Source organism: Hemibagrus wyckioides, linkage group LG08 (genome assembly GCF_019097595.1).
Source record: "Hemibagrus wyckioides isolate EC202008001 linkage group LG08, SWU_Hwy_1.0, whole genome shotgun sequence".
Lineage (NCBI taxonomy): Eukaryota > Metazoa > Chordata > Actinopteri > Siluriformes > Bagridae > Hemibagrus > Hemibagrus wyckioides.
Window position 1 is genome coordinate 23,245,121 of NC_080717.1, and position 18,465 is coordinate 23,263,585.

Here is an 18,465-nt window from a genome sequence, read left to right on the forward strand (position 1 = left end):
ATTATTATTACTGACTGACTTAGCGTAATATGGAAAGTGCATGTGGCCAGCTAATGCCACTTACCCCTAGCCTATCATCGCCACGATGTGCTCACCACTATCAGCTGCTCCTCGTCCACGTGTCCCCACCCATGTTCCCTTGCTAATCATCGCCAGGCTGTGCTCACCACTGTCAGCTGTTCCTCGTCAACACCCCCCTCCCCCATATTCAGGTCAACAGCTGGGGGTGGCCCCGATTCCTTCATTGGGGCTTCCGTAAGCCTCGGAAAGCGGGGCTATGGGCTGTCCGCCAAGCAAGGGGAATAACAAGTTATCGCTTCTCGGCCTTTTGGCTAAGATCAAGTGTAGTATCTGTTCTTATCAGTTTAATATCTGATACGCCCTCTATATGAGGGCTCTATATTAAACGGATTTTTAGAGCTGGGAGCTGGAAAAGGGGCTTGCTCCGTCCGATCCACGCATCGGCCTGGTATTGCAGTACTTCCAGGCTTGGTGCACCGTTTTCTAATGTAAAAAAGTAGAAAAAAAAAAAAACTTACTTACTTCATTACTTAATGTATTCTTATTACTGACTTACTTGCTTGCTTTGTTATTCACTTATTACGTTCTTATTACTTACTTATTCACTTTGTTGCTCACTTTTTACTTTCTTATTTCTTACTTACTGACTGACATCCTTTATTACTGACTGACTTATTTACTGACTTACTTTGTTACTCACTTATTACTTTCTTATTACTTACTTACTGACTGACTGACATCCTTTATTACTGACTGACTTATTTACTGACTTACTTTGTTACTCACTTATTACTTTCTTATTACTTACTTACTGACTGACGTATTTTATTACTGACTGACTTACTGACTTACTTTGTTACTCACTTATTATTATTACTGACTGACTTAGCGTAATATGGAAAGTGCATGTGGCCAGCTAATGCCACTTACCCCTAGCCTATCATCGCCACGATGTGCTCACCACTATCAGCTGCTCCTCGTCCACGTGTCCCCACCCATGTTCCCTTGCTAATCATCGCCAGGCTGTGCTCACCACTGTCAGCTGTTCCTCGTCAACACCCCCCTCCCCCATATTCAGGTCAACAGCTGGGGGTGGCCCCGATTCCTTCATTGGGGCTTCCGTAAGCCTCGGAAAGCGGGGCTATGGGCTGTCCGCCAAGCAAGGGGAATAACAAGTTATCGCTTCTCGGCCTTTTGGCTAAGATCAAGTGTAGTATCTGTTCTTATCAGTTTAATATCTGATACGCCCTCTATATGAGGGCTCTATATTAAACGGATTTTTAGAGCTGGGAGCTGGAAAAGGGGCTTGCTCCGTCCGATCCACGCATCGGCCTGGTATTGCAGTACTTCCAGGCATGGTGCACCGTTTTCTAATGTAAAAGATTAGAAAAAAAAAAAACTTACTTACTTCATTACTTAATGTATTCTTGTTACTGACTTACTTGCTTGCTTTGTTATTCGCTTATTACGTTCTTATTACTTACTTACTCACTTTTTTGCTAACTTTTTACTTTCTTATTTCTTACTTACTGACTGACATCCTTTATTACTGACTGACTTATTTACTGACTTACTTTGTTACTCACTTATTACTTTCTTATTACTTACTTACTGACTGACTGACATCCTTTATTACTGACTGACTTATTTACTGACTTACTTTGTTACTCACTTATTACTTTCTTATTACTTACTTACTGACTGACGTATTTTATTACTGACTGACTTACTGACTTACTTTGTTACTCACTTATTATTATTACTGACTTACTTGCTTGCTTTGTTATTCACTTATTACGTTCTTATTACTTACTTACTCACTTACTTTGTTGCTCACTTTTTACTTTCTTATTTCTTACTTACTGACTGACATCCTTTATTACTGACTGACTTATTTACTGACTTACTTTGTTACTCACTTATTACTTTCTTATTACTTACTTACTGACTGAAATCCTTTATTACTGACTGACTTATTTACTGACTTACTTTGTTACTCACTTATTACTTTCTTATTACTTACTTACTGACTGACGTATTTTATTACTGACTGACTTACTTTGTTACTCACTAATTATTATTACTGACTGACTTAGCGTAATATGGAAAGTGCATGTGGCCAGCTAATGCCACTTACCCCTAGCCTATCATCGCCACGATGTGCTCACCACTATCAGCTGCTCCTCGTCCACGTGTCCCCACCCATGTTCCCTTGCTAATCATCGCCAGGCTGTGCTCACCACTGTCAGCTGTTCCTCGTCAACACCCCCCTCCGCCATATTCAGGTCAACAGCTGGGGGTGGCCCCGATTCCTTCATTGGGGCTTCCGTAAGCCTCGGAAAGCGGGGCTATGGGCTGTCCGCCAAGCAAGGGGAATAACAAGTTATCGCTTCTCGGCCTTTTGGCTAAGATCAAGTGTAGTATCTGTTCTTATCAGTTTAATATCTGATACGCCCTCTATATGAGGGCTCTATATTAAACGGATTTTTAGAGCTGGGAGCTGGAAAAGGGGCTTGCTCCGTCCGATCCACGCATCGGCCTTGTATTGCAGTACTTCCAGGCATGGTGTACCGTTTTCTAATGTAAAAGAGTAGAAAAAAAAAAAAACTTACTTACTTCATTACTTAATGTATTCTTGTTACTGACTTACTTGCTTGCTTTGTTATTCACTTATTACGTTCTTATTACTTACTTATTCACTTTGTTGCTCACTTTTTACTTTCTTATTTCTTACTTACTGACTGACATCCTTTATTACTGACTGACTTATTTACTGACTTACTTTGTTACTCACTTATTACTTTCTTATTACTTACTTACTGACTGACTGACATCCTTTATTACTGACTGACTTATTTACTGACTTACTTTGTTACTCACTTATTACTTTCTTATTACTTACTTACTGACTGACGTATTTTATTACTGACTGACTTACTGACTTACTTTGTTACTCACTTATTATTATTACTGACTGACTTAGCGTAATATGGAAAGTGCATGTGGCCAGCTAATGCCACTTACCCCTAGCCTATCATCGCCACGATGTGCTCACCACTATCAGCTGCTCCTCGTCCACGTGTCCCCACCCATGTTCCCTTGCTAATCATCGCCAGGCTGTGCTCACCACTGTCAGCTGTTCCTCGTCAACACCCCCCTCCCCCATATTCAGGTCAACAGCTGGGGGTGGCCCCGATTCCTTCATTGGGGCTTCCGTAAGCCTCGGAAAGCGGGGCTATGGGCTGTCCGCCAAGCAAGGGGAATAACAAGTTATCGCTTCTCGGCCTTTTGGCTAAGATCAAGTGTAGTATCTGTTCTTATCAGTTTAATATCTGATACGCCCTCTATATGAGGGCTCTATATTAAACGGATTTTTAGAGCTGGGAGCTGGAAAAGGGGCTTGCTCCGTCCGATCTACGCATCGGCCTGGTATTGCAGTACTTCCAGGCATGGTGCACCGTTTTCTAATGTAAAAGAGTAGAAAAAAAAAAAACTTACTTACTTCATTACTTAATGTATTCTTGTTACTGACTTACTTGCTTGCTTTGTTATTCGCTTATTACGTTCTTATTACTTACTTACTCACTTTTTTGCTAACTTTTTACTTTCTTATTTCTTACTTACTGATTGACATCCTTTATTACTGACTGACTTATTTACTGACTTACTTTGTTACTCACTTATTACTTTCTTATTACTTACTTACTGACTGACTGACATCCTTTATTACTGACTGACTTATTTACTGACTTACTTTGTTACTCACTTATTACTTTCTTATTACTTACTTACTGACTGACGTATTTTATTACTGACTGACTTACTGACTTACTTTGTTACTCACTTATTATTATTACTGACTTACTTGCTTGCTTTGTTATTCACTTATTACGTTCTTATTACTTACTTACTCACTTACTTTGTTGCTCACTTTTTACTTTCTTATTTCTTACTTACTGACTGACATCCTTTATTACTGACTGACTTATTTACTGACTTACTTTGTTACTCACTTATTACTTTCTTATTACTTACTTACTGACTGACTGACATCCTTTATTACTGACTGACTTATTTACTGACTTACTTTGTTACTCACTTATTACTTTCTTATTACTTACTTACTGACTGACGTATTTTATTACTGACTGACTTACTTTGTTACTCACTTATTATTATTACTGACTGACTTAGCCTAATATGGAAAGTGCATGTGACCAGCAAATGCCACTTACCCCTAGCCTATCATCGCCACGATGTGCTCACCACTATCAGCTGCTCCTCGTCCACGTGTCCCCACCCATGTTCCCTTGCTAATCATCGCCAGGCTGTGCTCACCACTGTCAGCTGTTCCTCGTCAACACCCCCCTCCCCCATATTCAGGTCAACAGCTGGGGGTGGCCCCGATTCCTTCATTGGGGCTTCCGTAAGCCTCGGAAAGCGGGGCTATGGGCTGTCCGCCAAGCAAGGGGAATAACAAGTTATCGCTTCTCGGCCTTTTGGCTAAGATCAAGTGTAGTATCTGTTCTTATCAGTTTAATATCTGATACGCCCTCTATATGAGGGCTCTATATTAAACAGATTTTTAGAGCTGGGAGCTGGAAAAGGGGCTTGCTCCGTCCGATCCACGCATCGGCCTGGTATTGCAGTACTTCCAGGCTTGGTGCACCATTTTCTAATGTAAAAGAGTAGAAAAAAAAAAACTTACTTACTTCATTACTTAATGTATTCTTATTACTGACTTACTTGCTTGCTTTGTTATTCACTTATTACGTTCTTATTACTTACTTACTCACTTACTTTGTTGCTCACTTTTTACTTTCTTATTTCTTACTTACTGACTGACATCCTTTATTACTGACTGACTTATTTACTGACTTACTTTGTTACTCACTTATTACTTTCTTATTACTTACTTACTGACTGACTGACATCCTTTATTACTGACTGACTTATTTACTGACTTACTTTGTTACTCACTTATTACTTTCTTATTACTTACTTACTGACTGACGTATTTTATTACTGACTGACTTACTTTGTTACTCACTTATTATTATTACTGACTGACTTAGCGTAATATGGAAAGTGCATGTGGCCAGCAAATGCCACTTACCCCTAGCCTATCATCGCCACGATGTGCTCACCACTATCAGCTGCTCCTCGTCCACGTGTCCCCACCCATGTTCCCTTGCTAATCATCGCCAGGCTGTGCTCACCACTGTCAGCTGTTCCTCGTCAACACCCCCCTCCCCCATATTCAGGTCAACAGCTGGGGGTGGCCCCGATTCCTTCATTGGGGCTTCCGTAAGCCTCGGAAAGCGGGGCTATGGGCTGTCCGCCAAGCAAGGGGAATAACAAGTTATCGCTTCTCGGCCTTTTGGCTAAGATCAAGTGTAGTATCTGTTCTTATCAGTTTAATATCTGATATGCCCTCTATATGAGGGCTCTATATTAAACAGATTTTTAGAGCTGGGAGCTGGAAAAGGGGCTTGCTCCGTCCGATCCACGCATCGGCCTGGTATTGCAGTACTTCCAGGCTTGGTGCACCATTTTCTAATGTAAAAGAGTAGAAAAAAAAAAACTTACTTACTTCATTACTTAATGTATTCTTATTACTGACTTACTTGCTTGCTTTGTTATTCACTTATTACGTTCTTATTACTTACTTATTCACTTTGTTGCTCACTTTTTACTTTCTTATTTCTTACTTACTGACTGACATCCTTTATTACTGACTGACTTATTTACTGACTTACTTTGTTACTCACTTATTACTTTCTTATTACTTACTTACTGACTGACTGACATCCTTTATTACTGACTGACTTATTTACTGACTTACTTTGTTACTCACTTATTACTTTCTTATTACTTACTTACTGACTGACGTATTTTATTACTGACTGACTTACTTTGTTACTCACTTATTATTATTACTGACTGACTTAGCCTAATATGGAAAGTGCATGTGACCAGCAAATGCCACTTACCCCTAGCCTATCATCGCCACGATGTGCTCACCACTATCAGCTGCTCCTCGTCCATGTGTCCCCACCCATGTTCCCTTGCTAATCATCGCCAGGCTGTGCTCACCACTGTCAGCTGTTCCTCGTCAACACCCCCCTCCCCCATATTCAGGTCAACAGCTGTGGGTGGCCCCGATTCCTTCATTGGGGCTTCCGTAAGCCTCGGAAAGCGGGGCTATGGGCTGTCCGCCAAGCAAGGGGAATAACAAGTTATCGCTTCTCGGCCTTTTGGCTAAGATCAAGTGTAGTATCTGTTCTTATCAGTTTAATATCTGATACGCCCTCTATATGAGGGCTCTATATTAAACGGATTTTTAGAGCTGGGAGCTGGAAAAGGGGCTTGCTCCGTCCGATCCACGCTTCGGCCTGGTATTGCAGTACTTCCAGGCTTGGTGCACCATTTTCTAATGTAAAAGAGTAGAAAAAAAAAACTTACTTACTTCATTACTTAATGTATTCTTATTACTGACTTACTTGCTTGCTTTGTTATTCACTTATTACGTTCTTATTACTTACTTATTCACTTTGTTGCTCACTTTTTACTTTCTTATTTCTTACTTACTGACTGACATCCTTTATTACTGACTGACTTATTTATTGACTTACTTTGTTACTCACTTATTACGTTCTTATTACTTACTTACTGACTTACTCACTTACTTTGTTGCTCACTTTTTACTTTCTTATTACTTACTTACTGACTGACTGACATCCTTTATTACTGACTGACTTATTTACTGACTTACTTTTTTACTCACTTATTACTTTCTTATTACTTACTTACTGACTGACGTATTTTATTACTGACTGACTTACTGACTTACTTTGTTACTGACTTATTATTATTACTGACTGACTTAGCCTAATATGGAAAGTGCATGTGACCAGCAAATGCCACTTACCCCTAGCCTATCATCGCCACGATGTGCTCACCACTATCAGCTGCTCTTCGTCCACGTGTCCCCACCCATGTTCCCTTGCTAATCATCGCCAGGCTGTGCTCACCACTGTCAGCTGTTCCTCGTCAACACCCCCCCTCCCCCATATTCAGGTCAACAGCTGGGGGTGGCCCCGATTCCTTCATTGGGGCTTCCGTAAGCCTCGGAAAGCGGGGCTATGGGCTGTCCGCCAAGCAAGGGGAATAACAAGTTATCGCTTCTCGGCCTTTTGGCTAAGATCAAGTGTAGTATCTGTTCTTATCAGTTTAATATCTGATATGCCCTCTATATGAGAGCTCTATATTAAACGGATTTTTAGAGCTGGGAGCTGGAAAAGGGGCTTGCTCCGTCCGATCCACGCATCGGCCTGGTATTGCAGTACTTCCAGGCTTGGTGCACCATTTTTTAATGTAAAAAAATAGAAAAAAAAATACTTACTTACTTCATTACTTAATGTATTCTTATTACTGACTTACTTGCTTGCTTTGTTATTCACTTATTACGTCCTTATTACTTACTTATTCACTTTGTTGCTCACTTTTTACTTTCTTATTTCTTACTTACTGACTGACATCCTTTATTACTGACTGACTTATTTACTGACTTACTTTGTTACTCACTTATTACTTTCTTATTACTTACTTACTGACTGACTTATTTACTGACTTACTTTGTTACTCACTTATTACTTTCTTATTACTTACTTACTGACTGACGTATTTTATTACTGACTGACTTACTGACTTACTTTGTTACTCACTTATTATTATTACTGACTGACTTAGCGTAATATGGAAAGTGCATGTGGCCAGCTAATGCCACTTACCCCTAGCCTATCATCGCCGCGATGTGCTCACCACTATCAGCTGCTCCTCGTCCACGTGTCCCCACCCATGTTCCCTTGCTAATCATCGCCAGGCTGTGCTCACCACTGTCAGCTGTTCCTCGTCAACACCCCCCTCCCCCATATTCAGGTCAACAGCTGGGGGTGGCCCCGAGTCCTTCATTGGGGCTTCCGTAAGCCTCGGAAAGCGGGGCTATGGGCTGTCCGCCAAGCAAGGGGAATAACAAGTTATCGCTTCTCGGCCTTTTGGCTAAGATCAAGTGTAGTATCTGTTCTTATCAGTTTAATATCTGATACGCCCTCTATATGAGGGCTCTATATTAAACGGATTTTTAGAGCTGGGAGCTGGAAAAAGGGCTTGCTCCGTCCGATCCACGCATCGGCCTGGTATTGCAGTACTTCCAGGCTTGGTGCACCATTTTCTAATGTAAAAGAGTAGAAAAAAAAAAACTTACTTACTTCATTACTTAATGTATTCTTATTACTCACTTACTTGCTTGCTTTGTTATTCACTTATTACGTTCTTATTACTTACTTATTCACTTTGTTGCTCACTTTTTACTTTCTTATTTCTTACTTACTGACTGACATCCTTTATTACTGACTGACTTATTTACTGACTTACTTTGTTACTCACTTATTACTTTCTTATTACTTACTTACTGACTGACTGACATCCTTTATTACTGACTGACTTATTTACTGACTTACTTTGTTACTCACTTATTACTTTCTTATTACTTACTTACTGACTGACGTATTTTATTACTGACTGACTTACTTTGTTACTCACTTATTATTATTACTGACTGACTTAGCCTAATATGGAAAGTGCATGTGACCAGCAAATGCCACTTACCCCTAGCCTATCATCGCCACGATGTGCTCACCACTATCAGCTGCTCCTCGTCCACGTGTCCCCACCCATGTTCCCTTGCTAATCATCGCCAGGCTGTGCTCACCACTGTCAGCTGTTCCTCGTCAACACCCCCCTCCCCCATATTCAGGTCAACAGCTGGGGGTGGCCCCGATTCCTTCATTGGGGCTTCCGTAAGCCTCGGAAAGCGGGGCTATGGGCTGTCCGCCAAGCAAGGGGAATAACAAGTTATCGCTTCTCGGCCTTTTGGCTAAGATCAAGTGTAGTATCTGTTCTTATCAGTTTAATATCTGATACGCCCTCTATATGAGGGCTCTATATTAAACAGATTTTTAGAGCTGGGAGCTGGAAAAGGGGCTTGCTCCGTCCGATCCACGCATCGGCCTGGTATTGCAGTACTTCCAGGCTTGGTGCACCATTTTCTAATGTAAAAGAGTAGAAAAAAAAAAAACTTACTTACTTCATTACTTAATGTATTCTTGTTACTGACTTACTTGCTTGCTTTGTTATTCACTTATTACGTTCTTATTACTTACTTATTCACTTTGTTGCTCACTTTTTACTTTCTTATTTCTTACTTACTGACTGACATCCTTTATTACTGACTGACTTATTTACTGACTTACTTTGTTACTCACTTATTACTTTCTTATTACTTACTCACTGACTGACGTATTTTATTACTGACTGACTTACTGACTTACTTTGTTACTCACTTATTATTATTACTGACTGACTTAGCGTAATATGGAAAGTGCATGTGGCCAGCTAATGCCACTTACCCCTAGCCTATCATCGCCACGATGTGCTCACCACTATCAGCTGCTCCTCGTCCACGTGTCCCCACCCATGTTCCCTTGCTAATCATCGCCAGGCTGTGCTCACCACTGTCAGCTGTTCCTCGTCAACACCCCCCTCCCCCATATTCAGGTCAACAGCTGGGGGTGGCCCCGATTCCTTCATTGGGGCTTCCGTAAGCCTCGGAAAGCGGGGCTATGGGCTGTCCGCCAAGCAAGGGGAATAACAAGTTATCGCTTCTCGGCCTTTTGGCTAAGATCAAGTGTAGTATCTGTTCTTATCTGTTTAATATCTGATACGCCCTCTATATGAGGGCTCTATATTAAACGGATTTTTAGAGCTGGGAGCTGGACAAGGGGCTTGCTCCGTCCAATCCACGCATCGGCCTGGTATTGCAGTACTTCCAGTCTTGGTGCACCATTTTCTAATGTAAAAGAGTAGAAAAAAAAAAAACTTACTTACTTCATTACTTAATGTATTCTTATTACTCACTTACTTGCTTGCTTTGTTATTCACTTATTACGTTCTTATTACTTACTTATTCACTTTGTTGCTCACTTTTTACTTTCTTATTTCTTTCTTACTGACTGACATCCTTTATTACTGACTGACTTATTTACTGACTTACTTTGTTACTCACTTATTACTTTCTTATTACTTACTTACTGACTGACTGACATCCTTTATTACTGACTGACTTATTTACTGACTTACTTTGTTACTCACTTATTACTTTCTTATTACTTACTTACTGACTGACGTATTTTATTACTGACTGACTTACTTTGTTACTCACTTATTATTATTACTGACTGACTTAGCGTAATATGGAAAGTGCATGTGGCCAGCAAATGCCACTTACCCCTAGCCTATCATCGCCACGATGTGCTCACCACTATCAGCTGCTCCTCGTCCACGTGTCCCCACCCATGTTCCCTTGCTAATCATCGCCAGGCTGTGCTCACCACTGTCAGCTGTTCCTCGTCAACACCCCCCCTCCCCCATATTCAGGTCAACAGCTGGGGGTGGCCCCGATTCCTTCATTGGGGCTTCCGTAAGCCTCGGAAAGCGGGGCTATGGCCTGTCCGCCAAGCAAGGGGAATAACAAGTTATCGCTTCTCGGCCTTTTGGCTAAGATCAAGTGTAGTATCTGTTCTTATCAGTTTAATATCTGATACGCCCTCTATATGAGGGCTCTATATTAAACGGATTTTTAGAGCTGGGAGCTGGAAAAGGGGCTTGCTCCGTCCGATCCACGCATCGGCCTGGTATTGCAGTACTTCCAGGCATGGTGTACCGTTTTCTAATGTAAAAAAGTAGAAAAAAAAAAAACTTACTTACTTCATTACTTAATGTATTCTTGTTACTGACTTACTTGCTTGCTTTGTTATTCACTTATTACGTTCTTATTACTTATTTATTCACTTTGTTGCTCACTTTTTACTTTCTTATTTCTTACTTACTGACTGACATCCTTTATTACTGACTGACTTATTTACTGACTTACTTTGTTACTCACTTATTACTTTCTTATTACTTACTTACTGACTGACGTATTTTATTACTGACTGACTTACTGACTTACTTTGTTACTCACTTATTATTATTACTGACTGACTTAGCGTAATATGGAAAGTGCATGTGGCCAGCTAATGCCACTTACCCCTAGCCTATCATCGCCACGATGTGCTCACCACTATCAGCTGCTCCTCGTCCACGTGTCCCCCACCCATGTTCCCTTGCTAATCATCGCCAGGCTGTGCTCACCACTGTCAGCTGTTCCTCGTCAACACCCCCCTCCCCCATATTCAGGTCAACAGCTGGGGGTGGCCCCGATTCCTTCATTGGGGCTTCCGTAAGCCTCGGAAAGCGGGGCTATGGGCTGTCCGCCAAGCAAGGGGAATAACAAGTTATCGCTTCTCGGCCTTTTGGCTAAGATCAAGTGTAGTATCTGTTCTTATCAGTTTAATATCTGATACGCCCTCTATATGAGGGCTCTATATTAAACGGATTTTTAGAGCTGGGAGCTGGAAAAGGGGCTTGCTCCGTCCGATCCACGCATCGGCCTGGTATTGCAGTACTTCCAGGCATGGTGTACCGTTTTCTAATGTAAAAGAGTAGAAAAAAAAAAAAACTTACTTACTTCATTACTTAATGTATTCTTGTTACTGACTTACTTGCTTGCTTTGTTATTCACTTAATACGTTCTTATTACTTACTTATTCACTTTGTTGCTCACTTTTTACTTTCTTATTTCTTACTTACTGACTGACATCCTTTATTACTGACTGACTTATTTACTGACTTACTTTGTTACTCACTTATTACTTTCTTATTACTTACTTACTGACTGACTGACATCCTTTATTACTGACTGACTTATTTACTGACTTACTTTGTTACTCACTTATTACTTTCTTATTACTTACTTACTGACTGACGTATTTTATTACTGACTGACTTACTGACTTACTTTGTTACTCACTTATTATTATTACTGACTGACTTAGCGTAATATGGAAAGTGCATGTGGCCAGCTAATGCCACTTACCCCTAGCCTATCATCGCCACGATGTGCTCACCACTATCAGCTGCTCCTCGTCCACGTGTCCCCACCCATGTTCCCTTGCTAATCATCGCCAGGCTGTGCTCACCACTGTCAGCTGTTCCTCGTCAACACCCCCCTCCCCCATATTCAGGTCAACAGCTGGGGGTGGCCCCGATTCCTTCATTGGGGCTTCCGTAAGCCTCGGAAAGCGGGGCTATGGGCTGTCCGCCAAGCAAGGGGAATAACAAGTTATCGCTTCTCGGCCTTTTGGCTAAGATCAAGTGTAGTATCTGTTCTTATCAGTTTAATATCTGATACGCCCTCTATATGAGGGCTCTATATTAAACGGATTTTTAGAGCTGGGAGCTGGAAAAGGGGCTTGCTCCGTCCGATCCACGCATCGGCCTGGTATTGCAGTACTTCCAGGCTTGGTGCACCATTTTCTAATGTAAAAGAGTAGAAAAAAAAAAAACTTACTTACTTCATTACTTAATGTATTCTTATTACTCACTTACTTGCTTGCTTTGTTATTCACTTATTACGTTCTTATTACTTACTTATTCACTTTGTTGCTCACTTTTTACTTTCTTATTTCTTACTTACTGACTGACATCCTTTATTACTGACTGACTTATTTACTGACTTACTTTGTTACTCACTTATTACTTTCTTATTACTTACTTACTGACTGACTGACATCCTTTATTACTGACTGACTTATTTACTGACTTACTTTGTTACTCACTTATTACTTTCTTATTACTTACTTACTGACTGACGTATTTTATTACTGACTGACTTACTTTGTTACTCACTTATTATTATTACTGACTGACTTAGCGTAATATGGAATGTGCATGTGGCCAGCAAATGCCACTTACCCCTAGCCTATCATCGCCACGATGTGCTCACCACTATCAGCTGCTCCTCGTCCACGTGTCCCCACCCATGTTCCCTTGCTAATCATCGCCAGGCTTGGTGCACCATTTTCTAATGTAAAAAAGTAGAAAAAAAAAACTTACTTACTTCATTACTTAATGTATTCTTGTTACTGACTTACTTGCTTTGTTATTCACTTATTACGTTCTTATTACTTACTTACTCACTTTGTTGCTCCCTTTTTACTTTCTTATTTCTTACTTACTGACTGACATCCTTTATTACTGACTGACTTATTTACTGACTTATTACTTTCTTATTACTTACTTACTGACTGACTGACATCCTTTATTACTGACTGACTTATTTACTGACTTACTTTGTTACTCACTTATTACTTTCTTATTACTTACTTACTGACTGACGTATTTTATTACTGACTGACTTACTGACTTACTTTGTTACTCACTTATTATTATTACTGACTGACTTAGCGTAATATGGAAAGTGCATGTGGCCAGCTAATGCCACTTACCCCTAGCCTATCATCGCCACGATGTGCTCACCACTATCAGCTGCTCCTCGTCCACGTGTCCCCCACCCATGTTCCCTTGCTAATCATCGCCAGGCTGTGCTCACCACTGTCAGCTGTTCCTCGTCAACACCCCCCTCCCCCATATTCAGGTCAACAGCTGGGGGTGGCCCCGATTCCTTCATTGGGGCTTCCGTAAGCCTCGGAAAGCGGGGCTATGGGCTGTCCGCCAAGCAAGGGGAATAACAAGTTATCGCTTCTCGGCCTTTTGGCTAAGATCAAGTGTAGTATCTGTTCTTATCAGTTTAATATCTGATACGCCCTCTATATGAGGGCTCTATATTAAACGGATTTTTAGAGCTGGGAGCTGGAAAAGGGGCTTGCTCCGTCCGATCCACGCATCGGCCTGGTATTGCAGTACTTCCAGGCATGGTGTACCGTTTTCTAATGTAAAAGAGTAGAAAAAAAAAAAAACTTACTTACTTCATTACTTAATGTATTCTTGTTACTGACTTACTTGCTTGCTTTGTTATTCACTTATTACGTTCTTATTACTTACTTATTCACTTTGTTGCTCACTTTTTACTTTCTTATTTCTTACTTACTGACTGACATCCTTTATTACTGACTGACTTATTTACTGACTTACTTTGTTACTCACTTATTACTTTCTTATTACTTACTTACTGACTGACTGACATCCTTTATTACTGACTGACTTATTTACTGACTTACTTTGTTACTCACTTATTACTTTCTTATTACTTACTTACTGACTGACGTATTTTATTACTGACTGACTTACTGACTTACTTTGTTACTCACTTATTATTATTACTGACTGACTTAGCGTAATATGGAAAGTGCATGTGGCCAGCTAATGCCACTTACCCCTAGCCTATCATCGCCACGATGTGCTCACCACTATCAGCTGCTCCTCGTCCACGTGTCCCCACCCATGTTCCCTTGCTAATCATCGCCAGGCTGTGCTCACCACTGTCAGCTGTTCCTCGTCAACACCCCCCTCCCCCATATTCAGGTCAACAGCTGGGGGTGGCCCCGATTCCTTCATTGGGGCTTCCGTAAGCCTCGGAAAGCGGGGCTATGGGCTGTCCGCCAAGCAAGGGGAATAACAAGTTATCGCTTCTCGGCCTTTTGGCTAAGATCAAGTGTAGTATCTGTTCTTATCAGTTTAATATCTGATACGCCCTCTATATGAGGGCTCTATATTAAACGGATTTTTAGATCTGGGAGCTGGAAAAGGGGCTTGCTCCGTCCGATCTACGCATCGGCCTGGTATTGCAGTACTTCCAGGCATGGTGCACCGTTTTCTAATGTAAAAGAGTAGAAAAAAAAAAAAACTTACTTACTTCATTACTTAATGTATTCTTGTTACTGACTTACTTGCTTGCTTTGTTATTCGCTTATTACGTTCTTATTACTTACTTACTCACTTTTTTGCTAACTTTTTACTTTCTTATTTCTTACTTACTGACTGACATCCTTTATTACTGACTGACTTATTTACTGACTTACTTTGTTACTCACTTATTACTTTCTTATTACTTACTTACTGACTGACTGACATCCTTTATTACTGACTGACTTATTTACTGACTTACTTTGTTACTCACTTATTACTTTCTTATTACTTACTTACTGACTGACGTATTTTATTACTGACTGACTTACTGACTTACTTTGTTACTCACTTATTATTATTACTGACTTACTTGCTTGCTTTGTTATTCACTTATTACGTTCTTATTACTTACTTACTCACTTACTTTGTTGCTCACTTTTTACTTTCTTATTTCTTACTTACTGACTGACATCCTTTATTACTGACTGACTTATTTACTGACTTACTTTGTTACTCACTTATTACTTTCTTATTACTTACTTACTGACTGACTGACATCCTTTATTACTGACTGACTTATTTACTGACTTACTTTGTTACTCACTTATTACTTTCTTATTACTTACTTACTGACTGACGTATTTTATTACTGACTGACTTACTTTGTTACTCACTTATTATTATTACTGACTGACTTAGCCTAATATGGAAAGTGCATGTGACCAGCAAATGCCACTTACCCCTAGCCTATCATCGCCACGATGTGCTCACCACTATCAGCTGCTCCTCGTCCACGTGTCCCCACCCATGTTCCCTTGCTAATCATCGCCAGGCTGTGCTCACCACTGTCAGCTGTTCCTCGTCAACACCCCCCTCCCCCATATTCAGGTCAACAGCTGGGGGTGGCCCCGATTCCTTCATTGGGGCTTCCGTAAGCCTCGGAAAGCGGGGCTATGGGCTGTCCGCCAAGCAAGGGGAATAACAAGTTATCGCTTCTCGGCCTTTTGGCTAAGATCAAGTGTAGTATCTGTTCTTATCAGTTTAATATCTGATACGCCCTCTATATGAGGGCTCTATATTAAACAGATTTTTAGAGCTGGGAGCTGGAAAAGGGGCTTGCTCCGTCCGATCCACGCATCGGCCTGGTATTGCAGTACTTCCAGGCTTGGTGCACCATTTTCTAATGTAAAAGAGTAGAAAAAAAAAAAACTTACTTACTTCATTACTTAATGTATTCTTATTACTGACTTACTTGCTTGCTTTGTTATTCACTTATTACGTTCTTATTACTTACTTATTCACTTTGTTGCTCACTTTTTACTTTCTTATTTCTTACTTACTGACTGACATCCTTTATTACTGACTGACTTATTTACTGACTTACTTTGTTACTCACTTATTACTTTCTTATTACTTACTTACTGACTGACGTATTTTATTACTGACTGACTTACTGACTTACTTTGTTACTCACTTATTATTATTACTGACTTACTTGCTTGCTTTGTTATTCACTTATTACGTTCTTATTACTTACTTACTCACTTACTTTGTTGCTCACTTTTTACTTTCTTATTTCTTACTTACTGACTGACATCCTTTATTACTGACTGACTTATTTACTGACTTACTTTGTTACTCACTTATTACGTTCTTATTACTTACTTACTGACTTACTCACTTACTTTGTTGCTCACTTTTTACTTTCTTATTACTTACTTACTGACTGACTGACATCCTTTATTACTGACTGACTTATTTACTGACTTACTTTTTTACTCACTTATTACTTTCTTATTACTTACTTACTGACTGACGTATTTTATTACTGACTGACTTACTGACTTACTTTGTTACTGACTTATTATTATTACTGACTGACTTAGCCTAATATGGAAAGTGCATGTGACCAGCAAATGCCACTTACCCCTAGCCTATCATCGCCACGATGTGCTCACCACTATCAGCTGCTCTTCGTCCACGTGTCCCCACCCATGTTCCCTTGCTAATCATCGCCAGGCTGTGCTCACCACTGTCAGCTGTTCCTCGTCAACACCCCCCCTCCCCCATATTCAGGTCAACAGCTGGGGGTGGCCCCGATTCCTTCATTGGGGCTTCCGTAAGCCTCGGAAAGCGGGGCTATGGGCTGTCCGCCAAGCAAGGGGAATAACAAGTTATCGCTTCTCGGCCTTTTGGCTAAGATCAAGTGTAGTATCTGTTCTTATCAGTTTAATATCTGATATGCCCTCTATATGAGAGCTCTATATTAAACGGATTTTTAGAGCTGGGAGCTGGAAAAGGGGCTTGCTCCGTCCGATCCACGCATCGGCCTGGTATTGCAGTACTTCCAGGCTTGGTGCACCATTTTTTAATGTAAAAAAATAGAAAAAAAAATACTTACTTACTTCATTACTTAATGTATTCTTATTACTGACTTACTTGCTTGCTTTGTTATTCACTTATTACGTCCTTATTACTTACTTATTCACTTTGTTGCTCACTTTTTACTTTCTTATTTCTTACTTACTGACTGACATCCTTTATTACTGACTGACTTATTTACTGACTTACTTTGTTACTCACTTATTACTTTCTTATTACTTACTTACTGACTGACTTATTTACTGACTTACTTTGTTACTCACTTATTACTTTCTTATTACTTACTTACTGACTGACGTATTTTATTACTGACTGACTTACTGACTTACTTTGTTACTCACTTATTATTATTACTGACTGACTTAGCGTAATATGGAAAGTGCATGTGGCCAGCTAATGCCACTTACCCCTAGCCTATCATCGCCACGATGTGCTCACCACTATCAGCTGCTCCTCGTCCACGTGTCCCCACCCATGTTCCCTTGCTAATCATCGCCAGGCTGTGCTCACCACTGTCAGCTGTTCCTCGTCAACACCCCCCTCCCCCATATTCAGGTCAACAGCTGGGGGTGGCCCCGATTCCTTCATTGGGGCTTCCGTAAGCCTCGGAAAGCGGGGCTATGGGCTGTCCGCCAAGCAAGGGGAATAACAAGTTATCGCTTCTCGGCCTTTTGGCTAAGATCAAGTGTAGTATCTGTTCTTATCAGTTTAATATCTGATACGCCCTCTATATGAGGGCTCTATATTAAACGGATTTTTAGAGCTGGGAGCTGGAAAAGGGGCTTGCTCCGTCCGATCCACGCATCGGCCTGGTATTGCAGTACTTCCAGGCTTGGTGCACCATTTTCTAATGTAAAAGAGTAGAAAAAAAAAAAAACTTACTTACTTCATTACTTAATGTATTCTTATTACTCACTTACTTGTTTGCTTTGTTATTCACTTATTACGTTCTTATTACTTACTTATTCACTTTGTTGCTCACTTTTTACTTTCTTATTTCTTACTTACTGACTGACATCCTTTATTACTGACTGACTTATTTACTGACTTACTTTGTTACTCACTTATTACTTTCTTATTACTTACTTACTGACTGACTGACATCCTTTATTACTGACTGACTTATTTACTGACTTACTTTGTTACTCACTTATTACTTTCTTATTACTTACTTACTGACTGACGTATTTTATTACTGACTGACTTACTTTGTTACTCACTTATTATTATTACTGACTGACTTAGCGTAATATG

General features: G+C 40.4%; 19 non-coding genes across 19 annotated transcripts; all 19 read left to right on the plus strand.

Annotated features, from left to right (window-relative positions):
- Positions 1-312: 312 nt before the first annotated feature.
- LOC131358659 (U2 spliceosomal RNA) lies at positions 313-503 on the plus strand. The gene has a single exon (XR_009205605.1). It is a non-coding gene; the product is annotated as a U2 spliceosomal RNA (small nuclear RNA).
- Positions 504-1,199: 696 nt separating this feature from the next.
- LOC131358662 (U2 spliceosomal RNA) lies at positions 1,200-1,390 on the plus strand. Its single transcript, XR_009205608.1, has one exon. It is a non-coding gene; the product is annotated as a U2 spliceosomal RNA (small nuclear RNA).
- A 1,016-nt stretch (positions 1,391-2,406) lies between these two features.
- Positions 2,407-2,597, plus strand: LOC131358716 (U2 spliceosomal RNA). Its single transcript, XR_009205660.1, has one exon. It is a non-coding gene; the product is annotated as a U2 spliceosomal RNA (small nuclear RNA).
- Positions 2,598-3,293: 696 nt separating this feature from the next.
- Positions 3,294-3,484, plus strand: LOC131358698 (U2 spliceosomal RNA). Its single transcript, XR_009205643.1, has one exon. It is a non-coding gene; the product is annotated as a U2 spliceosomal RNA (small nuclear RNA).
- Positions 3,485-4,504: 1,020 nt separating this feature from the next.
- On the plus strand, positions 4,505-4,695 carry LOC131358594 (U2 spliceosomal RNA). Its single transcript, XR_009205542.1, has one exon. It is a non-coding gene; the product is annotated as a U2 spliceosomal RNA (small nuclear RNA).
- A 690-nt stretch (positions 4,696-5,385) lies between these two features.
- Positions 5,386-5,576, plus strand: LOC131358589 (U2 spliceosomal RNA). Its single transcript, XR_009205537.1, has one exon. It is a non-coding gene; the product is annotated as a U2 spliceosomal RNA (small nuclear RNA).
- Positions 5,577-6,262: 686 nt separating this feature from the next.
- On the plus strand, positions 6,263-6,453 carry LOC131358684 (U2 spliceosomal RNA). Its single transcript, XR_009205630.1, has one exon. It is a non-coding gene; the product is annotated as a U2 spliceosomal RNA (small nuclear RNA).
- Positions 6,454-7,201: 748 nt separating this feature from the next.
- On the plus strand, positions 7,202-7,392 carry LOC131358695 (U2 spliceosomal RNA). Its single transcript, XR_009205640.1, has one exon. It is a non-coding gene; the product is annotated as a U2 spliceosomal RNA (small nuclear RNA).
- A 670-nt stretch (positions 7,393-8,062) lies between these two features.
- LOC131358688 (U2 spliceosomal RNA) lies at positions 8,063-8,253 on the plus strand. The gene has a single exon (XR_009205633.1). It is a non-coding gene; the product is annotated as a U2 spliceosomal RNA (small nuclear RNA).
- Positions 8,254-8,939: 686 nt separating this feature from the next.
- On the plus strand, positions 8,940-9,130 carry LOC131358595 (U2 spliceosomal RNA). The gene has a single exon (XR_009205543.1). It is a non-coding gene; the product is annotated as a U2 spliceosomal RNA (small nuclear RNA).
- A 609-nt stretch (positions 9,131-9,739) lies between these two features.
- LOC131358721 (U2 spliceosomal RNA) lies at positions 9,740-9,930 on the plus strand. Its single transcript, XR_009205664.1, has one exon. It is a non-coding gene; the product is annotated as a U2 spliceosomal RNA (small nuclear RNA).
- A 688-nt stretch (positions 9,931-10,618) lies between these two features.
- Positions 10,619-10,809, plus strand: LOC131358679 (U2 spliceosomal RNA). Its single transcript, XR_009205625.1, has one exon. It is a non-coding gene; the product is annotated as a U2 spliceosomal RNA (small nuclear RNA).
- A 610-nt stretch (positions 10,810-11,419) lies between these two features.
- Positions 11,420-11,610, plus strand: LOC131358680 (U2 spliceosomal RNA). Its single transcript, XR_009205626.1, has one exon. It is a non-coding gene; the product is annotated as a U2 spliceosomal RNA (small nuclear RNA).
- Positions 11,611-12,306: 696 nt separating this feature from the next.
- LOC131358602 (U2 spliceosomal RNA) lies at positions 12,307-12,497 on the plus strand. Its single transcript, XR_009205550.1, has one exon. It is a non-coding gene; the product is annotated as a U2 spliceosomal RNA (small nuclear RNA).
- A 1,221-nt stretch (positions 12,498-13,718) lies between these two features.
- LOC131358681 (U2 spliceosomal RNA) lies at positions 13,719-13,909 on the plus strand. The gene has a single exon (XR_009205627.1). It is a non-coding gene; the product is annotated as a U2 spliceosomal RNA (small nuclear RNA).
- A 696-nt stretch (positions 13,910-14,605) lies between these two features.
- On the plus strand, positions 14,606-14,796 carry LOC131358691 (U2 spliceosomal RNA). Its single transcript, XR_009205636.1, has one exon. It is a non-coding gene; the product is annotated as a U2 spliceosomal RNA (small nuclear RNA).
- A 1,021-nt stretch (positions 14,797-15,817) lies between these two features.
- LOC131358596 (U2 spliceosomal RNA) lies at positions 15,818-16,008 on the plus strand. Its single transcript, XR_009205544.1, has one exon. It is a non-coding gene; the product is annotated as a U2 spliceosomal RNA (small nuclear RNA).
- A 997-nt stretch (positions 16,009-17,005) lies between these two features.
- Positions 17,006-17,196, plus strand: LOC131358696 (U2 spliceosomal RNA). The gene has a single exon (XR_009205641.1). It is a non-coding gene; the product is annotated as a U2 spliceosomal RNA (small nuclear RNA).
- A 670-nt stretch (positions 17,197-17,866) lies between these two features.
- Positions 17,867-18,057, plus strand: LOC131358603 (U2 spliceosomal RNA). The gene has a single exon (XR_009205551.1). It is a non-coding gene; the product is annotated as a U2 spliceosomal RNA (small nuclear RNA).
- The last annotated feature ends 408 nt before the right edge of the window (positions 18,058-18,465 follow it).